We start from the raw sequence: 18,861 nt of genomic DNA on the forward strand, positions 1-18,861 counted from the left end.
TATTTAATTAAATTAAATGCAATATTTTTCATTTGATTATTTGCACCAATCTTAAAATCGTGTAAGCCTTTGCATTCCAGTGTTTAATTGCCCCTTTGTTCTGCATAATCCGATTATCTCATTTTGATCGGCTCTAGGATAGGTCCTAGATCCTTCAAGGTCAAAGGTAAAAAATAAAATAAAATAATAAATTCAAAGCGGTGCAGAAGGGGACATAGTGTTTTCGACAAACACATTTCTTGTTCTTTGGGTATTTCTTGTATTTCTTGGTTATCAGACCAAGAATGACTGCAGACTTTACAAATCTTATTCAGTCTTCAAACATTTACTTTTCATAGTCATTATGTGAGTTTAATAAACTCAATCTTCGAGATGAGTCTTATTATGACTGTGTTACCATTGGGTCTATTAGACGTGTTAGACTGGGACACATCTGAACTTGGTTCTCCAAGTCTTTAAAATAGATGTGAATGTGGAGTACAATTTATATATGGGCCGCACTCTGTGAAAAGGGGCTTAATGCATGTGTGTAAAGTGTCGTCCCAGATTAGCCTGTGAAGTCTGCACAGGCTTATCAGGGACAACATTTTTCACAGAGCATGGCTCATATCTTCCTGTGATGCATATGTACAATATATTTTCTTACCCATTCTTAATTAAAATGGTTGACACTATATCTTGCCCGTGCATCTAACCACACTGGCTCTTTGTTGTTTATCACCCACAAGTTTGCAATTACATTAAAACCACAGTTTATGTAATTACATTAAAGCCATAGTTTGGAACTGTTTTTACTATGATTATCTAGCATTTAGACTCTTATAGTAAGTGAAACCTTCAAAAATTCAGATTACATACCATTTAATTGTGATGTTGACACATAGCCTTTTATTTATAAGATTATAGTGGTGAACTCATTTTCTGCAAAATGTTTAACACTGATTAAAGTGTCCAAAAATTTACCCTTTTAGTTGAAGTATAAATCAGTGCACATCAATGTTGTGTCCTTTACTTAGAATAACAAATGGGGAAAAATAGATATCTGATACTTCATTGCCCCACCCACTATCCTGACAATCCAGATAACTTGAAGAAATTGGTGCAGTGTAGCTTCGGTACTTTTTTGCACCTTTTGAAGTTCAAAGAATATAATTAGAATGCTAGAGACAACAATTGTCATGTAAATATGTGTGCACTTCAGGTAGAGTGGATGCTTTTTATTTGCAAACATTTGTGTGTGAGTGATTGCTTATATTAAAATGTTCCAAATGCATTGCTTTTGGGGAAAATTACTGCGATTAAAATATATCAGGCATAATAATTTCAATTTGATGCATAAGTATATTTAATTTTAAAAAATCTGAGTAAATTTGTGTAGCTTTTTAACCAGGTTTTCCGAAGGAAAAAACTGGTTATTAGATTGGCGAATGCGGGCGGGCTGGCTGGCTGGCTGGCTGGCTGGCTGGCGGGCTGGCGGGCTGGCGGAACAAGCTTGTCCGGGCCATAACTTTGTCGTTCATTGTGAGATTTTAAAATCATTTGGCATATTTGTTAACCATCATTAGACGGTGTGTCGCGCGAAAAAATTACGTCAATATCTCCAAGGTCAAGGTCACACTTTGAGTTCAAAGGTAAAAAATAGCCATAAATGAGCTTGTCTGGGCTATAACTATGTCATTCATTATGAGATTTTAAAATCATTTGGCACATTTGTTCACCATCATGGGACGGTGTGTCGCACGAAAGAATCACGTCAATATCTCCAATGTCAAGGTCGCCACGACTAAAAATAGATTTATTTTAAAACAAACTTACAAAGGGGGTTAATTTTGTTTGTTCATTTCAAAAGTTCAGTTTGAGTTGTCTCCCTTTATCAGATTTTTTTTCACAATGAAAACCTGGTTTTGTGACAATTTTGTCCCTTGTTATTTATTGTGCCATAGAGATCTGTGTTTCTGACCAAAGCTTAATTAAAGTTTGGACAATTAACAGAAGCTGTTTAAATGTAAGGATAATTTTAATTTAGTCCAAATCTGGGTATCAATATTTTAATTATGATATAATGGATGTTAAGGAAAATTCAAACATATGCCCTCTGTAACATTTGATTTCTGTTAAAACCTCATGAATTTTGCTGGTTAGACTCTACATCATCCAACATCAATGCAGACACCTGCTCCTCTGAATTAGGTCGATTTTACAGTGAAATTTTAATTAAATCATTTATGGTTAAGCTTCATACTGTTGTACCTGCTTAACATTTCCATTTGAGATAGAACATTTTCATGTTTGTGCATCTTTAGGGCCAGACCCCTGTGTGCCTTCCTGTTGTCAATCAGAATGAGTTAATTGCTCCTTGTTTTGTTCCCATTGGGATGTTAATTGGTAGGGATTGTACTGAGATTTGTCTTGTGGAATGATTGCAATATTATTATTTAGTTCCACAGCTGGTTGGCAAGGTTTTGCTGCCTTTTACCATTTTGTCAGTTTTCTTTGAAGTCTTTCACATTGCCTCATCAACCCTTGTCAATGAAATTTATTTCATCTTTAATGTTGAATTTGAAACTAGATGTGAAAAAGAGATTTTAGATGTGTTGACTTATGCTGGTCTGGTTTTGTAGCATCATGCTGGTATCATCATAGTGTAATAAACAATCAAATATTTTCATACTCAGTGTAATAACCAGTCAAATATTTCAGTACTCAGTGTTATAACCAGTCAAATATTTCAATACTCAGTGTTATAACCAGTCTTATATTTTCATAGTCAGTGTAATAACCAGTCGAATATTTTCATTCTCAGTGTAATAACCAGTCTAATATTTTCATAGTCAGTGTAATAACTAGTCAAATATTTCAATACTCAGTGTAATAACCAATTTAATATTTTCATAGTCTGACAGAAAGTTAAATGTCAGGAAGCTATGACACTTTTGAAGAGCTTTTATGACCATGTCAAGGGACAAATATATATTAAGACTGCACTTGTCCTGCAGGATGAGAGCTTTTCAATTTTCACTTTTCCTGAAAAAAGTACACTTATCCTTCAAATACCTATGAAATAAAGATTGCAAGTGGCTGATATGACTTCTAAAGTTTTCTTTATCACTGATGAAATGTTTGCTCTGATTATGCATTACAGCTAAACAAACAATTGAGATGTTGGTTAATGCCTGTGTAATCACCATTTTGAGCATTGAAATAATTTTATGCTAAGAAAAAAAATATATATAGACAAATATTTTGCTGAATCTTGTGTTCTTTTCAATTTTGATATTTTGCTGATAAAAGTCAGACTGTTTTAAAACTCTACTTTGTAGTTTGACAATGCCAGTGATTTTTTTTTTGTTACAGCCTGTGCCATTTAGATTGGGAAAATAAGCGCGATTAACCATGAAATTGGGAAAAATAGTGCGATAAACCATGAAATTGGGAAACATTATAAATATGACTATAAGAACAGAATAAAAATTGCTAAGTTCATGTTTGACAGCATTTTTAGCATAGGTGCTTGCACCTATGCTTAAGGTATATACCACATTTTGAAAATCCACATCGGTCGGTTAACCTTTCTGAAGCCTTACCTGATCAAAAATCAGACGAAATATCTATTTAATTTAGCATATGGTAATTCTTACAATTTTTTGGGGGGAAACGTTTTTCTAACGTTTTCTTCCAAGAATATTACTGACACCGTTTTTAGTGAATTTTTCTAAGACCGTTTTATGTCAAAAAATCTTCTTATAACCTAGAACAAATTTCGTTCGTAAAACAATTCTGTTCTTGTTGATAGTGACCTCACACCTAATTTAGATCTATATGGGATCCCAATTTCTATTTCCTTCGTTTACTGTTCTGTGAGAGGTCAAATGTTTACATAACTGAATTAATAAGGCCCTGGTTAAAGTATATGGAACATTTCATCGGTTAATTATAAATAGAAATTAAAACATATTCTCAGCAGGAAGTGGGGCATAAAGCACTTTTATTCTTTGAAAATGTGTAAAAAATGGCGGAGTACGATGAATGTTTTCTGATTTATGACATGGATTCTGACGTGCCTTTCTATGGATTTGATGAAGTAGAGTTTAAAAGTAAGAGATGTGTTAATTGAAGTTAAAATGTTTTACTTTGAGCCAGAAATTTACGTTACGAGTAGAGTTAACGGTTTAAATGTGGCATCGGATTTAATGGATTCGCGTGAATTCTGGACGAGTGCTGTGTCTGTAAAATATTAAATGGAAAGCTGTAAATGTATCAAGTCGGAAAAGAAAACGGATGGTTGCATAATGGTATGCGTGAAATAATGTAATTCTACGTATTTATTTTCATAGTTATGTCATTTTGTAACCATTCACATTCGTCACTATTTGGAATTCCCGTTTCTAAAAATAGAGCATTTTGTTAACAAGGGGGGCGACTCGTGATGTCAGCAATCGTTAAGGCTACAATATACTAAATAATCGAGTCATGAAGGGCTGCACTTTCTAAACAAATCATCATATTTTCCTCGAAGGCATGTTGTACACTTTGTTCTGGTTTTATCGTTTGGAGATATTGATAGGGGAAGCATAGGTGTTCACTACTTAATCCCTGAAATAGGATAAAGTTGGAGATTAAAGTAAAAAATGGCACTGCAAAAGGTTACAATCCACTAGAAAACGGCCGAAAAAGGCGCAAAAACAGTCGATTTTGATTTGAGTCGAATTTGTTTTTGGTTTGAACATGACAAATCTTTTTTATTGCTTAAATCGATTCAGCTAAGAATGCCCGTCAAGAAAAGGTATGGTTATGGGGGTCTCTTTGTGCAAAATGTTGTATTTATTTTCGCTCAAAGTTGTCGCTTTTACATCGAAACATATAAGGAAACTATTTAGTATATTTTGACCTAAACATTTACTTCAGCAGCATCTTCCCTGTATCTTGCAACTATGCTTTCAGCGCCATCGGCGCTCTCGTTATATTATAAAGTGTTGCTTTCATGTCTTCTCACAACGTTTAGTTAATATCCTTCCACATGCATATTAAACTTGTAATAATCTATAGATTCTTTAATATACCATTATGATTTAATCATAATCTTTTTAAGAGTATGAATTTAATTCAGCATGTTTTTTAAAGTAAATATGATTTGGTGAAAACATTAACAAATATTAACAAACACGCTTTAGTGTTCTTGCTGTGTTAATGTTGTATTAAATGGAGCTAAAATAATACATTTCATTTGTTTACCTTTTAATATCTTGCACAATTGACATCCTCAGTTCAATGGCAATGCTATTTCACCAAACTATACAGCGTCACAAACATAATAAAGCAGAATATGCATATGAATCTGATTATACACAGATCCACTAACATATAAATCAAATCATGTTTGTCTCTTTCCATTTTCGAACGATTTTCATCTTAAAATGCTTTAACTTTGTGAGTAAACTAACTCCAATTTCTCAACACAGATTTCCGTGACGCACATTCACTGTGAAGGTTTCTAATAAATATTTGTTGTTGTTCATCTCAAACGTAGTATTTTGCTTTAATTGCATTAAATTATCTCCTAATAACCATGTGATATCCGCTGTTAATTTGAGTGTTATTTATCATTTTCGCTGCTCATCGCAACCTTCTCGTCTGCTTGCCGCCATCTTGGATGTGTGTATAAACAGGCGTTAACAATTGGGATACATCGATTATCGTCGGTATCCTCCGCAATATAGAGAGAGATGTTTGGATAGCAACGTAAAATCGTATTCGGCTACATTCGCGAACATTCGTAAGTCAGATGTCATTCGGCGAAGACTCGACAAGCTCCATCGGCACTCGTTTTACGAAATTAAAGCTAAATGACATTGTAATCTTATTGGCTTTATTGGGAAAATTAGGTCATTTTTTGGGAAATTTTGGTCAGATTTTTGGGAAAAAACATCATTTTTTGCAATTGGGAAGCAGCCTAATATTGGCGGTAATTTTGGGCAAAAATAATCACTGAATGCTCTGAACTGAAAAATCAGTGCTTACGATGGATACAGCCTGACTGTCATAATCCACATACAAAGTTTAAACCTAAAAACCAAAATTTTCTTGGAACAAAGTCTTCCATAACAATGCATACCTGCTGTATGAAATTTACCATAACAACTTCATGATCAGAGCATTTGAGTTCTACTTTCAAAGTGGATATATTTTAGACAAGAAATATCCTAAAAAAAGATATACAGCGTTGATAGTTCAATGAATGAGATCAAGGATAGCGAATGTCTTTTTTCTGTGCAGTTCTTAGCTGTATCACACGCAGTACGGCATGTTACGCGGAGTTTTCGCGGCTTAATTTACATTATTACATATTGCTGGTCATAAACCTATAGATACAAAACAGAAAACCAAAAGAAGAATGGAAGTGAAATTAAAACATACGAGTCAACCGGCCACACGAGAAGTATCCGTATTTATAGGCGCGTTCTTCGAACAAACCTGTTTTAGTGGTTTGCCGGGCATTGCTATTTGATTCGAGTATTAACAGTATCGAGAATAATCGCGCTCATGCTTAATACATTAGTCAATATGGTGGGATAATTATTGTTAAATTAATCAAAAATAATATTTATCATTGTATTGTTGAAAACACATTAAGAATCTACATATTTCTGGTCTAAAGAAAATTCCAGGTCACCTAGTTCACGAATAGCGTATTTATTATATAACTATTATTTTACTGGCCCCGAACTCTGGTGATGACCTGTATATAAACTCTGACATTCATACACTGGCCGCGAATTGACCCGATACCTCGCGGGTTGAAATGCAATGTATTAAAGTGAGGCTTCGCTTCCACTGCTCTTTATACTTCTACTTGTTAACATGTTGACAAGAATATGGAAGTAAGTACTAAATATGAGAACATAGCCTTTAAATATAAACGCGTTGCGCTGGTAATACTCTGAAAATAAAAGGTGCACACACAAACTGTATTGATGTCGAGAATTGAGTGTAAAACTGTTCTATCTATTAAGCCTTTTCATGAGAAATAAAATTGTTTCCTGCAGTAAAACAGTGTAACAAAGACGCAGATATGTTTCCAATGTTCTGGTGGTATACTCAAATCAGCCAATGGAATAAATGAAGTGTATTCATTCGTACCTAGCCGGGGGAAATTTTATTTGAATTTTATTGGACACTTACAAAGGTCAGGTAATGTGAAAAGCTGGCTTAATACAGCTTACGCCGAAACAGGTATTTAATTCAGTGGTAAAGAGTCTTGACTAGAAATACATGAAAATAGAAAATACACATTTTAACATCAGATTTGTATGCCCCTGGTAGGGTGGCATATAGCAGTTGAACTGTCAGTCCGTTTGTCTGTCTGTCTGTGTGTCCGTCCAAAAACTTTAACATTGGCCAAAACGTTTTCAATATAGAAGATAGCAACTTGATATTTGGCATGCATGTATATCTCATGAAGCTGCACATTTTGTGTGGTGAAAGGTCAAGGTCAAAAGTAAAAAAATACAATCCAGGGTAAGTAATAAGCTTTAAAAGGGAGATAATTTATAAACCTGCCAAATGATATATTGAAATTTTATTTCAAAGCGGCGCAATAGGGTGCATTGTGTTTCTGATAAACACATCTCTTGTTTGTCACTAGTCCTGTCAAAACAAGAAATTAGAAATTCACTTGTCCTTTCAAAATTTCACTGGTGAATACGAGCGGACAAGTTGAATTTTTGGCCCCTTAATGTATTTCATGTAGATGAAGTTATTTTTGTTCCACACTTAGGAAATACAAATGTGCTGTGCTGTGAAAAAGGGGTTTAATGCATGTGCAATCTGCACAGGCTAATCAGGGATGACACATTCCGCGGTTCCTACACTTGATTTTCACTAAGAAGAGACTTTCTTGAAATGAAAAATATCATAAAAGCGGAAAGTGTTGTCCCTGATTAGTCTGTGTGGACTGTACAGGCTAATCTGGGACAATACTTTATGCACATGCATTAAACCCCTTCCACAAAGCACGGCTCAAATTTATTACATGCTGTTTGTTAATTTAACACCTCTTCAGCTGCTGCCATGAATTCATTGCACTGCAACAAGTTGCAACTTTGACTAAATGACAATACAATGAAATGTTTACCCAGGGTTCTTGTATTGCTGGATTCCCGCAGTGGGCATGTTTACACTGTAATGCCCTGTGATGAAAATAATGATGTATTACAACCAGGTTGCAATGTTAACAAAAACAAGGATAAATAAGAGGTCACAAAGTTAATGAGTGGGGATGCATTAAGGGTTCTTAGGGCGAGGGTTTTACACTTGCAACATGTGGAATGCATGATTAGCCCAGTGGGGGACAGACTGTGCACTAAGGGGACAGCTGTAAGGGAATAGGGACTGCATTTTAGGGGTCTATGGGTCCGCAGAAGTGTCCCCTGTCTGATAATTGCTCAATTATTACGCTGGATGTCATTTTAGAATGTAGTGAGGTGTAAAAATCGTTGAAAGCTAGTGATGCTGTCAGGTGAAATGCAGACTTTCATTAAGGTCCGGCGTGTGCTAGCGGGTCTACTGTGAGAGGCGCAGATGTTAATGTGGCTTGTTTGACACTACAGGGTCCTGTTTGGTGTGAGCTTGCTGTAAACCTCAACACCTTTTGCACCATGACTTAGACATGAGGACCAATTTTACCAGGTGGACATTTCAACCCCATCTGATTTGACTGGCGAATTAATTGATATGTTCAATGAATAATTAAAAGTTTTTTCATTAATCAAACTTATATATCCACAAATTTAGATTATTCTGCATAAATATATTGTAGAAGTTTGTTGGATTATTACTAGTTATAAAATTATCAATATATTGTATGATTTTGTTGGATTATTGCAAGGTTATAATGTTTTAAACTGCACAATTATCTGTATTATTAAATTAATTTAAAGTATAATTTAAAGTATTTTTATGCTTATAGTCATATAGTCGCCGCTTCGTCCGTCTGTCCGTCCGTCCGTGCACAATTTTTGTCCGGGCTATTTCTCAGCATGTGCATATTATCAGCAGGTTCTGGTCGGATGATTTTTCACAGAGTTATGGCCCTTTGAAATTTTCTATAAACTGTACATATATTGCATTTCTTGTCCGGGCTATTTCTCAGCAACTTATGACCGGAATTCAATGAAACTTTATGGGAAGCTTCACTACCAAGAGGAGATGTGCATATTATCAGTGGGTTCTGGTCGGATGATTTTTCACAGAGTTATGGCCCTTTGAAAATGGCCCTTTGAAATTTTGTATAAACTGTACATATAGTGCAATTCTTGTCCGGGCTTTTTCTCAGCAACTAATGACCGGAATTCAATGAAACTTTATGGGAAGCTTCACTACCAAGAGGAGATGTGCATAGTATCAGCGGGTTCTGGTTGGATGATTTTTCACAGAGTTATGGCCCTTTGAAATTTTCTATAAACTGTACATATAGTGCAATTCTTGTCCGGGCTTTTTCTCAGCAACTAATGACCGAAATTCAATGAAACTTTATGGAAAGCTTCACTACCAAGAGGAGATGTGCATATTATCAGCGGGTTCTGGTCGGATGATTTTTTACAGAGTTATGGCCCTTTGAAATTTTATATAAAAAAATTCTTATCACCCCCAACTACTGTGCCCTAAATAAGTTTCCTTTTATCTGAATATATAGTGCAATATTGTGACAAAAAAACCTTTTTGGAGCATCACCCGTCTCCGACGGTTTCTTGTTAACAATTAATTTGGTGGGCTGGTATTCTATTGATGCAGATTGTTCAATGTTCTTGTAGTTTTGACCTGATTTATTTAGTATGATGCAAACATTCTATATTTTTTTTTATATTTATACCTTAACTTATGATCGAGTAGACATAATTTTTAAAAGGCTTCATTTCAAAGCCTTAAATACTGATGAGCAGCAAACAGCAATTAAAACCTGTACAGACTGCAAGTTACTCGCATGGCTGTTTTGGTTTTTATGCTGTTTGCACATAGCCGTTTTTACTTTGCTTCTAAGTGGGAAAGGGTTAAAGATTCCAAGCGAAATTCATTAATTGATAATGAGGTCCACAAAGTACATGGCAAAGAATTATTTTCAGACATTAATTGTTGAAGTAACAGGTACAAACATAGCTTACATGAACTTCTGTTGACCACTAAAGGGAATAATAAATGTTGATAAAAATAATTAAATGAAAATATAATGGCCCCTAGCCACTCAATGTTATCAAGGATCACACTTGATTTGTGTCCATAATAAAACCCATATCAATCTGGGTGTCAATTAGTTCCCCAGATAATGTTTTCCCTTAAGGCTATGATATACATGAACAGCCAAGAATATGATATCTTGAATTGTGAAAAATATTCTTTTTTAATGTGTTTTCTTACATTTTTGAGAACGCTTTAGAAACTGTAATAAAGTTATATATAATACAATGTACATGCATATTTGATAACAATAATGAAAAAGGAAAAAGAAATCCAGGGGTGCATTCAACAATCCTTTCTTTAACCTCAGACAGAAGATTATATTTAGGACATTCTTGAAATTGTTTGTCACTAGAGAAGTTCAGTTTATATTGAACTTAGTATTTCACTTAAGATTATTTTTATACCCCCACAAAGTTTAGGGGGGTATATAGGAGTGAGCTTTTCTGTCTGTCCGTAGTAAGTGTCCGCTCTCTAATTCAAGTTGTTTTCATCCGATCTTCACCAAACTAATGGTCAGATGTTGTATCTTGATGATATCTAGATCAAGTCTGAATATTGGTCATGCCGTATCAAAAACTAGGTCACGGGGTCACTTAGCGCATTTTAAACATTGAGCATGGTGTCCGCTCTCTAATTCAAGTAGTTTTCATCTGAGCTTGACCAAACTTGGTCAGAAGTTGTATCTAGATGACCTCTAGGCCAAGTTCAAACATGGGCCATGCTGGGCCAAAAATTAGGTCACAGGATACCTTAGTGCGTTTTACACATTCATCATGGTGTCAGCTCTCTAATTCAATTAGTTTTTATCCGATCTTCACCAAATTTGGTCGCAGTTGTATCTAGATGATGTCTAGGCCAAGTTCAAACATATCTAGATGATGTCAAGGCCAAGTTCAAACATGGGTCATGGCATTTAAAAACTAGGTCCACGGTCACTTAGTGCGTTTCAAACATTCGGCATGGTGTCTGCTCTCTAATTCAAGTAATATTCATCCGATTTTCACCACACTTCGTCAGAAGTTGTATCTAGATGATGTGTAGGTCAAGTTCGAACATGGGCCATGCCGGGTAACAAACTAGGTCACTGGGTCACTTAGTGCGTTTTCAACATTGAGCATGGTGTCTGCTATTTTTTGTGAAGACAACATGCAAAATATTCTGTGTCAATGCGGCATGTGGGGGTATTCGTCACGTCTGTGACAAAGCTCTAGTTGGGGTTTAGAAATAACTTACCAGTAAGCTTATGTTGGGATTTATAATTAAACTTTGATGACCTTCATCAACATATTAGCAAAACAATAAAGATTTTAATTTCATGACTAATTTGACAGAGAACATCCAGAAAATCATCAAAAATCTGTCTTGTTTCTTTAACCTAAGAATGCTTAAGGCATTTATTATATGCCCAGGTGGGAACACACTAGGACATATGTGATCACTTGGTGTGTCAGAAGCCACCTAGAACACACCCTTTGCTGATGAGCTAGCTCAACACCCTGGGTGTGTTCATGTACCAGGAACCTGGGCTTCAGTCTTCTCTAATAATTATGAGGGTTGTGGTTGAAAATGTTCTATCTTCATAATGTATCCATACCAAATACAAAACTTTCACATTTAAACCCCCTTATTGTCCCCTACCGGTTTCACATGAGGGGACTTATGGTTTGCGCTCTGTGTGTCTGTCAGTCTATCTGTCACACTTTTCTGGATGCTGCGATAACTTTAAAAGTTCTAAATATTTTTTCATGAAACTTGAAACATGGATAGATGGCAATAAGGAAATTATGCATGTCTTTTCATTTTGTTCCTACATCAAAAATTCTGATTGCTATGGCAACAAAAAAAATATATTTCTGACAATGGTGGAGCCGGTAGGGGACATATATTGCTTGGCAATAATCTTGTTTTGAACTGGGTGGTAATTAACTGTTAGTACTTGGTTTGTGGGTTATGGCGTTAAAACAGTGGCAAGGCTTCATTGCCTTTACACCATTGGTGTTCAATGGTAAATGTTAAGTAAACAACTTTGGTGTAGGAAACTTATTGGCATGTTGTTGTGATCAAGTGAATACAATATTGGCATGCACAACCTGATGTGATATTTTTACACTTGTACCAGTGCACTGTGTTCCCTCTGGGCTTTAAAAACTTGTCGCCACTTAATTTTGCCAAATTTAAAAAGTTGTTTTGAAAAAATCGCCATTTGAGGCAATTAGTCGCCAACATTTTTTTACTGTAGCCATTGTTGATCGCCATTGGGAACCATGAGTTCATCAATCAGTGTAGCTGTCTTCAGGCTGTCTCATTTGCATTTTGTGCAGTATTGAGACTTTCTAAACATATTTGCTGGTTAGTTTATTTAAACAATATTTTTGGAAGAAAAAAGTGACATAATAACTGCTTGAGGACAAACAAAAATGCTTTTATTAAATGATATGTTTGGCAGCTTTTGATATCATTTGATATCAGCAATTTTTGTTTGTACTCGAACAGTTATTTTTATGGCAAGGCCAATGTTTGGAACCAAATCTAGACCTGCATGCTGGTGACCTTAATACTGTCTGGGCAATTTCAGGCATTGTATTGCATTTGTCGCATTGACTCATATACTAATGTATTTTATCATGCAATATTTTATAAAAAATACTGCATTCAAACAATGACTAACAGAAAAAAAAAAATTTTTAACAACAACACTGAAGCTATTTTGAATATTTTTAAACACAAAATTGTGTGAAGAATTTAACGTTAACTCTTGAAGACTTAAATTTGTAAGCAAGAAAAGGCTATGAATTGCCATTAAATATAGCTTCAAATACTTGTTCAATGCACTCTTAAACATAAACAGATAAAGCATCGCAAGTATGTGGTTATTGCCCAACATTTTCTTTTACTTCAAAGGCATAAGTACACTGATATTGTGCAATTAATTTTAAAGATGTCATTACAATTATTGTCACCTGCATCACACTTTTCAGTTGGATCAATCAAAACTCGGCTTAGCAAGTCCTTGGATCAGGTAATCCTTGGCATAACAATTTTTCTTTGGCTCACATCGACCTTGACATTTGTTGCAATTTCATTGTGAAATATTGTTAAGGGTTTAAACTCGTGTCACATAAATACATATTAATGGAGTTGAAATTTGTCATATTTGAAATTAATGGTATTTATTGGTCACGTCTTGTTACATAATGGGATTAAATAAGCCATGAAATCATTTTGAAACTGATAACATATGTCATGTCATGTTGCTTTATTGTACATAAGCACACACATTCTACAAAAGAAGAATATATTATTAAAATATTTGTTTTTCTTTTTGGCTGTTCATGGGAAAATATGTTATTCATGAGTTAAAAAGTTTTCTCAACATGCATACAATTTTTAATACGCATTTGCAGCATTTTCAAACTTTCAGTGTTTTTTCCCTACAGATAACTGATTGTTAATCAAGTGAAAGACACATCTTAAATATTCCTCAAAATTGCTTTTGGCTGTCAGTCTAATAGTTCTATAAAAAAAATCTCGAAGAAATGGACAAAATATTGCTTTGTTTGAGCTATAATCACAATATGGATTCCACCAAAGTGTTACCATTTTTCATGATTGAGTTTGTTAATGTGGTACACTTTTGCAATATTTTTAAAGGGCCACTTGAAATGTGTAAAACTGAAAACAAAATTGCATACTACAGACCAATAATTGAAGTACGGATTTGAGAACATAGTGATATACTATAGCCTTATCAATTCATTATCAACACATTCACAGAACACATGGTAATTCACTTGTAGCATACATTATGAATTCATCATTATCAGATTCTTCTCCAAAGTGGGTACATTATTATATTGACATTATAACCCAGGGTATGCTAATGATGGGATGGGAGAAGGCACACCTGTCTGCTGGTATCAATCTGGATGTAAAATTGCCCAATATGGAGAGAGCACTGAAGTTCTATGACCCCAGGGAGAGTATTGGCAGCTGAGGGCAATATTGCAGTGGAAGTGTGACATTCTCCACCCACCTTACATTGGCCTTGCACCAAGAGTCACAGTCAATAGGAGAATGGTGCCTTATACAGCAGGAGTAGGAGTCCTGGGGCTAGGGTGGGTTGGTGACAAATTTGACAGCCCAGCTACCCTCTAAAATGTCCCCCTGAATTTGCCTGGCCTGTTTTATCTTTTGAACAAAGTGACTGAGATAAGAATTGACAGTATTGACTTATTTGATTGCTTTTTTTTGTTTTGGGGCCTCAAATGTAAATTGTAAGATTTTTGATCAATGTTCTTCCTTGCTAAAAAATCACTTTTTTAAGAGATAGATGAATTTTCAAAGAGAAAGATACAGATTTAAAGCTTCCAGCTGAGTGGCCATTTTGGTTAATTTTAATGAGCACAAATCACTTTTTGTATACAAATGGTATCAATTTAAAACATATAACGTGTCATATGTTTTTATTAAAAATTACTTTCTATAACTTGTTACTTGGGTTATATGTTTTAAAACGATGCAAAGTTGATGCAGTATCTTTTTTTTAAGTTTTATTTGATGTTTAAAAAACCAATATTTATTGATACTTTTAATATCATCATGTGTTATCTTCATTAGACAAGTGTTTTATACTAACATATAATTGTAAAGCCAAAATCATTATGTATGGTCTTCATAACGGTGTTCTGTGAACAAGAAACATTCTTTTACATAATTGCTCCAACCTGCCTTAGGTATGTTTTAAAATCTCCTACAGTGTTACATTCATTTGGCAGATAGCTGTTGTGATTTTTTGTCATCACCTGCCTTTGAATTTGAAATTTTGAAACTGGCTTTCATGAGATGCTGTCATTTTGACAACTGTTGGTCCTTGCCAATTAATTGCCCTCCATTTATGCTCCAATCAACAACCTGTTGCACTAGATATAATCGTATCCAATCAGAACTCTCCATTTCAGCATATGTTTTTATTTTTCATTTTCCTTTTTAGCAACAAGAGACTCACTTATATTTATGATCATTTTGCTCTTTAGCTGGAGGCATTGAGTATACATTGCTTTAAATGACAATTGCTTTATACCCTAAGCCTTTTTTATCCATTTACTTCTGAATGTGTTTCGCTTGGAGTAACTCTATACAAGAAATCAATTTGATTCTGTGTGTCTTTTTCTTTCTTTTTTTTTCTTTCTTTTTCTTTCTGCCATTCTCTTGAATGAACAATTCATTTTGGGTCAACTTTTAATGTGAAGAACATTTACTATAATGAGCCTGTGTTTACTATTAATTTAATGTTCAATTATTCGTATAGTATTGGTGTAAAAATCACTTAAACCTGAATATAAATTTGACAGCAGATGGCTCTGATCCCAGTGAAAAAAAATTAAATTAAAGGTGGTCATTTGATAAATTTGAAATAAATGTATGGACAATAGGCAGGCAGGTGGCTGTTTAATTGGGTAAGATTGATGTTCTATAAACTTTGTCCATCAGGTAGATTTTTCAAAAGCATTTGAATGGACCACTTGGTGTACAGATTATTTTGTAGGGGGGAGGGTTAGGCTAAGTTAGACTAATAGTGTAAAGAAATAAAGAGCAAATACAACAGTTTCACTCTCAGCAGTTGTTTTAAGTTTTAGTTTAGGAAGTTCTGATTTTAACCCTTTCCCCCATAAAAGCAAAGTGAAAATGGCTTTTGCAACCAGCATAAAACCAGAACAGCCTGCGAGTACCTCGCCATCTGTTCAGGTTTTATGCTGTTTGCTGCTCATCAGTTTCTAAAGGATGGAAATGAAGCCTTTAAAACTTGAATTTAGTAAGAAAGGTATTTAATTAAATGTAACTTTCTAAGGGACTACAAATGTGTCAAAATACGCATCTAAGTGGTTAAGGGTTAAAGTGGTCATTTTTATTTGCTTAAAGATCCCTGAGGCAGCACTGACAATATGTATTTGAAGGCGTAAAAGATACAACATGATACTGCAAAATGATTTATATTTGATGATATATCATATTTGATGATGTGCAATTTTATAACTGAACAAACAACAACACAATGTATCATATAGGCGTCAGTAGATTAAACTTTCTGTTGTTAGAAATTGTAATGAAAACAACTGAAGAGATCAAAATAACTTTTATGTTTCTTTCATGATTCCAACAAACAGAAGGGTATTAATAGTATAACAGTACTCCAGCTAGGCCTAAATTGAAGGGCGCCCTGTCCTCCCGAACCTCCGCCCTGCCCTTCCTAGGGCCCCCCCCCCCTCTGCCCTTAAAAAAAAAAAAAAAAAACAAGATGTGTTTGTGAAACACAATGTCCCCCTATATGATGTTTGACCTTGAATGATGACCTTGACCCCTATATGATGTTTGACCTTGAAGGATGACCTTGACCCTTTACCACTCAAAATGTGCAGCTCCATGAGATACACATGCATTTCAAATATAAAATTGCTAGCTTCAATATTGCAGAAGTGACATTACATGAGCAATTTTGACCCATATATTTGACCTTGAAGGATGACCTTGACCTTTCACCACTCAAAATGTGCAGCTCCATGAGATACACATGCATGCCAAATATCAAGTTGCTATCTTCAATATTGCAAAAGTATTCATAAAATAAGCGATTTGGGCCACATATATTTGACCTTGAAGGATGACCTTGACCTTTCACCACTCAAAATGTGCAGCTCCATGAGATACACATGCATGCCAAATATCAAGTTGCTATCTTCAAAATTGCAAAAGTACTCATAAAATGAGCGATTTTGGCCACATATATTTGACATCTGACCTTGAAGGATGACCTTGACCTTTCACCACTCAAAATGTGCAGCTCCATGAGATACACATGCATGCCAAATATCAAGTTGCTATCTTGAATATTGAAATACTGCAAAAGTGTACATTAAATGAGCGATTTTGACCCATATATTTGATCTTTGACCTTGAAGGATGACCTTGACCTTTCACCACTCAAAATGTGCAGCTCCATGAGATACATATGCATGCCAAATATCAAGTTGCTATCTTCAATATTGCAAAAGTTATTGCAAATGTTAAAGTTGGCGCAAACCAACCAACCAACCAACAGACCAACAGACCAACCAACAGACAGGGCAAAAACAATATGTCCTCAACTACTATAGTGGGGGACATAAAAAAATAAATAATTTTTTTATATATGATAATTTAATATCTCTTATTACAATACAGTCAATCTTGTGGATGCGACCACTTGTATTAAGCGACCTTTGTCTTATGCGACCATTTTGAAATCCCACGGAGCTTTTTCGCTATATAATGATATTGTATTAAGCGACTTTTGTCTTACGCGACCAGCTACCGCTGATTTGTGTGTATTTTGATGTCCGAATCTTGTATTAAGCGACCACTAGGTGGTAAAAGTGGTTAATCTATCGATCTTTCAGGGACAAATCCGTGTTAATTGTTTATCTAAGCCGATAAGATGTACTGTTACACCTCTGCTTTGTTTTCACAACCATTATGATTATGCTTTGTCTCGTTGACCGGTTCTGACCGGTATTGTTGTAGACTGCGTATTAATTTATTGAGTTGAATAATAGAGGAACGTATTGCGCACAGTCTACAGCTTAAATAGTTTACTATGTGGATCGTTAAGAGACAATGCCGATTTTTCTCGAGTATAGATAACAGGTGCAGAAACAATGCACTGTACGCGACAAACATTTCCTGAGAAGTGCGGAAAATAAACTATTAATCGGCAACATCTGTCGAAATCCGTACATTACCAATTTGTAATAATGCTAATTAGTAGATATTTGTAAGCCAATCACATTGTTATTTACTTAATAAATTTTCCAACCAGGTCTGATTGTTTGTTTTCAATTGACGTGTTTTAATTTTTTCAGCTCATTATGTATCATAATCGAGTTAGATTTCCTTAAGCGTACATGCAGAAATTAAAATGTCAAAACAAAAAGTGTTAACGTTGAACGAGAAAATTCGGGTTTTGGAATTGTCAAAGAGTATAAGTGCACGTAAAATCGCAGACGAGATTGGAGTCGGAAAAACCCAAATTCAGAACATTCTTAAGCGTAAAGCCGAGGTGCTTGAAGACGTGGAAAATAATGTGTCAGGTGAAAAAAAACGCGCAATATAGAAACGGAAAGAGAAATACATGTGATAATATATCATAGCTTTTTGCTTCTGACATTTATTTCTAGTTTTAGCTGTACACATGTATATGTAGACTGTTACACATTTTTAGCAAAATTCTTTGTTCTTAGGAAAAATATTTCCTTGTCTATGTTGTTTTTGCAAATAAATATGTACACACAATTGATTTATAATAAATGATAATTTATAATAAGTGAAAAATAAAACACATTATAAGTAAAATATTGTTTATGTATTGTGTTTATATTCATTTTATTATAAAAGTTAAAATCATTGTGGATAAAAGAGATAATCCTTCATATAGATTAAAATTGAGGGTAAGCATTCTTCCAGAATGGCCTTTTGTATTCAAAGACCGTTTTATTAAGAGACCACTTTTGATTACTCCCTTGAGTGGTCTCTTAATACAAGATTGACTGTACATTGTAATTAATTTATTCCTCATTGTAGGCATTATATTTGAAT

At 34.7% G+C, this 18,861-nt stretch overlaps 1 protein-coding gene across 3 annotated transcripts in view; it reads left to right on the forward strand.

Moving 5' to 3' along the window:
• Positions 1-18,861, forward strand: part of LOC127837448 (uncharacterized) — a 169,251-nt gene that overhangs the window by 75,754 nt on the left and 74,636 nt on the right. Inside the window, exon 1 of one of the 3 annotated variants that reach the window (XM_052364572.1) lies at positions 13,209-13,252. The exons of the other annotated variants lie outside the window; for them this stretch is intronic. The gene's annotated coding sequence lies outside the window, so the exon portion shown is untranslated. Of the gene's footprint in view, positions 1-13,208; positions 13,253-18,861 lie in introns of those variants that run through there. 3 annotated transcript variants of the gene reach the window in all.

This window comes from Dreissena polymorpha, chromosome 7, assembly GCF_020536995.1.
Source record: "Dreissena polymorpha isolate Duluth1 chromosome 7, UMN_Dpol_1.0, whole genome shotgun sequence".
Lineage (NCBI taxonomy): Eukaryota > Metazoa > Mollusca > Bivalvia > Myida > Dreissenidae > Dreissena > Dreissena polymorpha.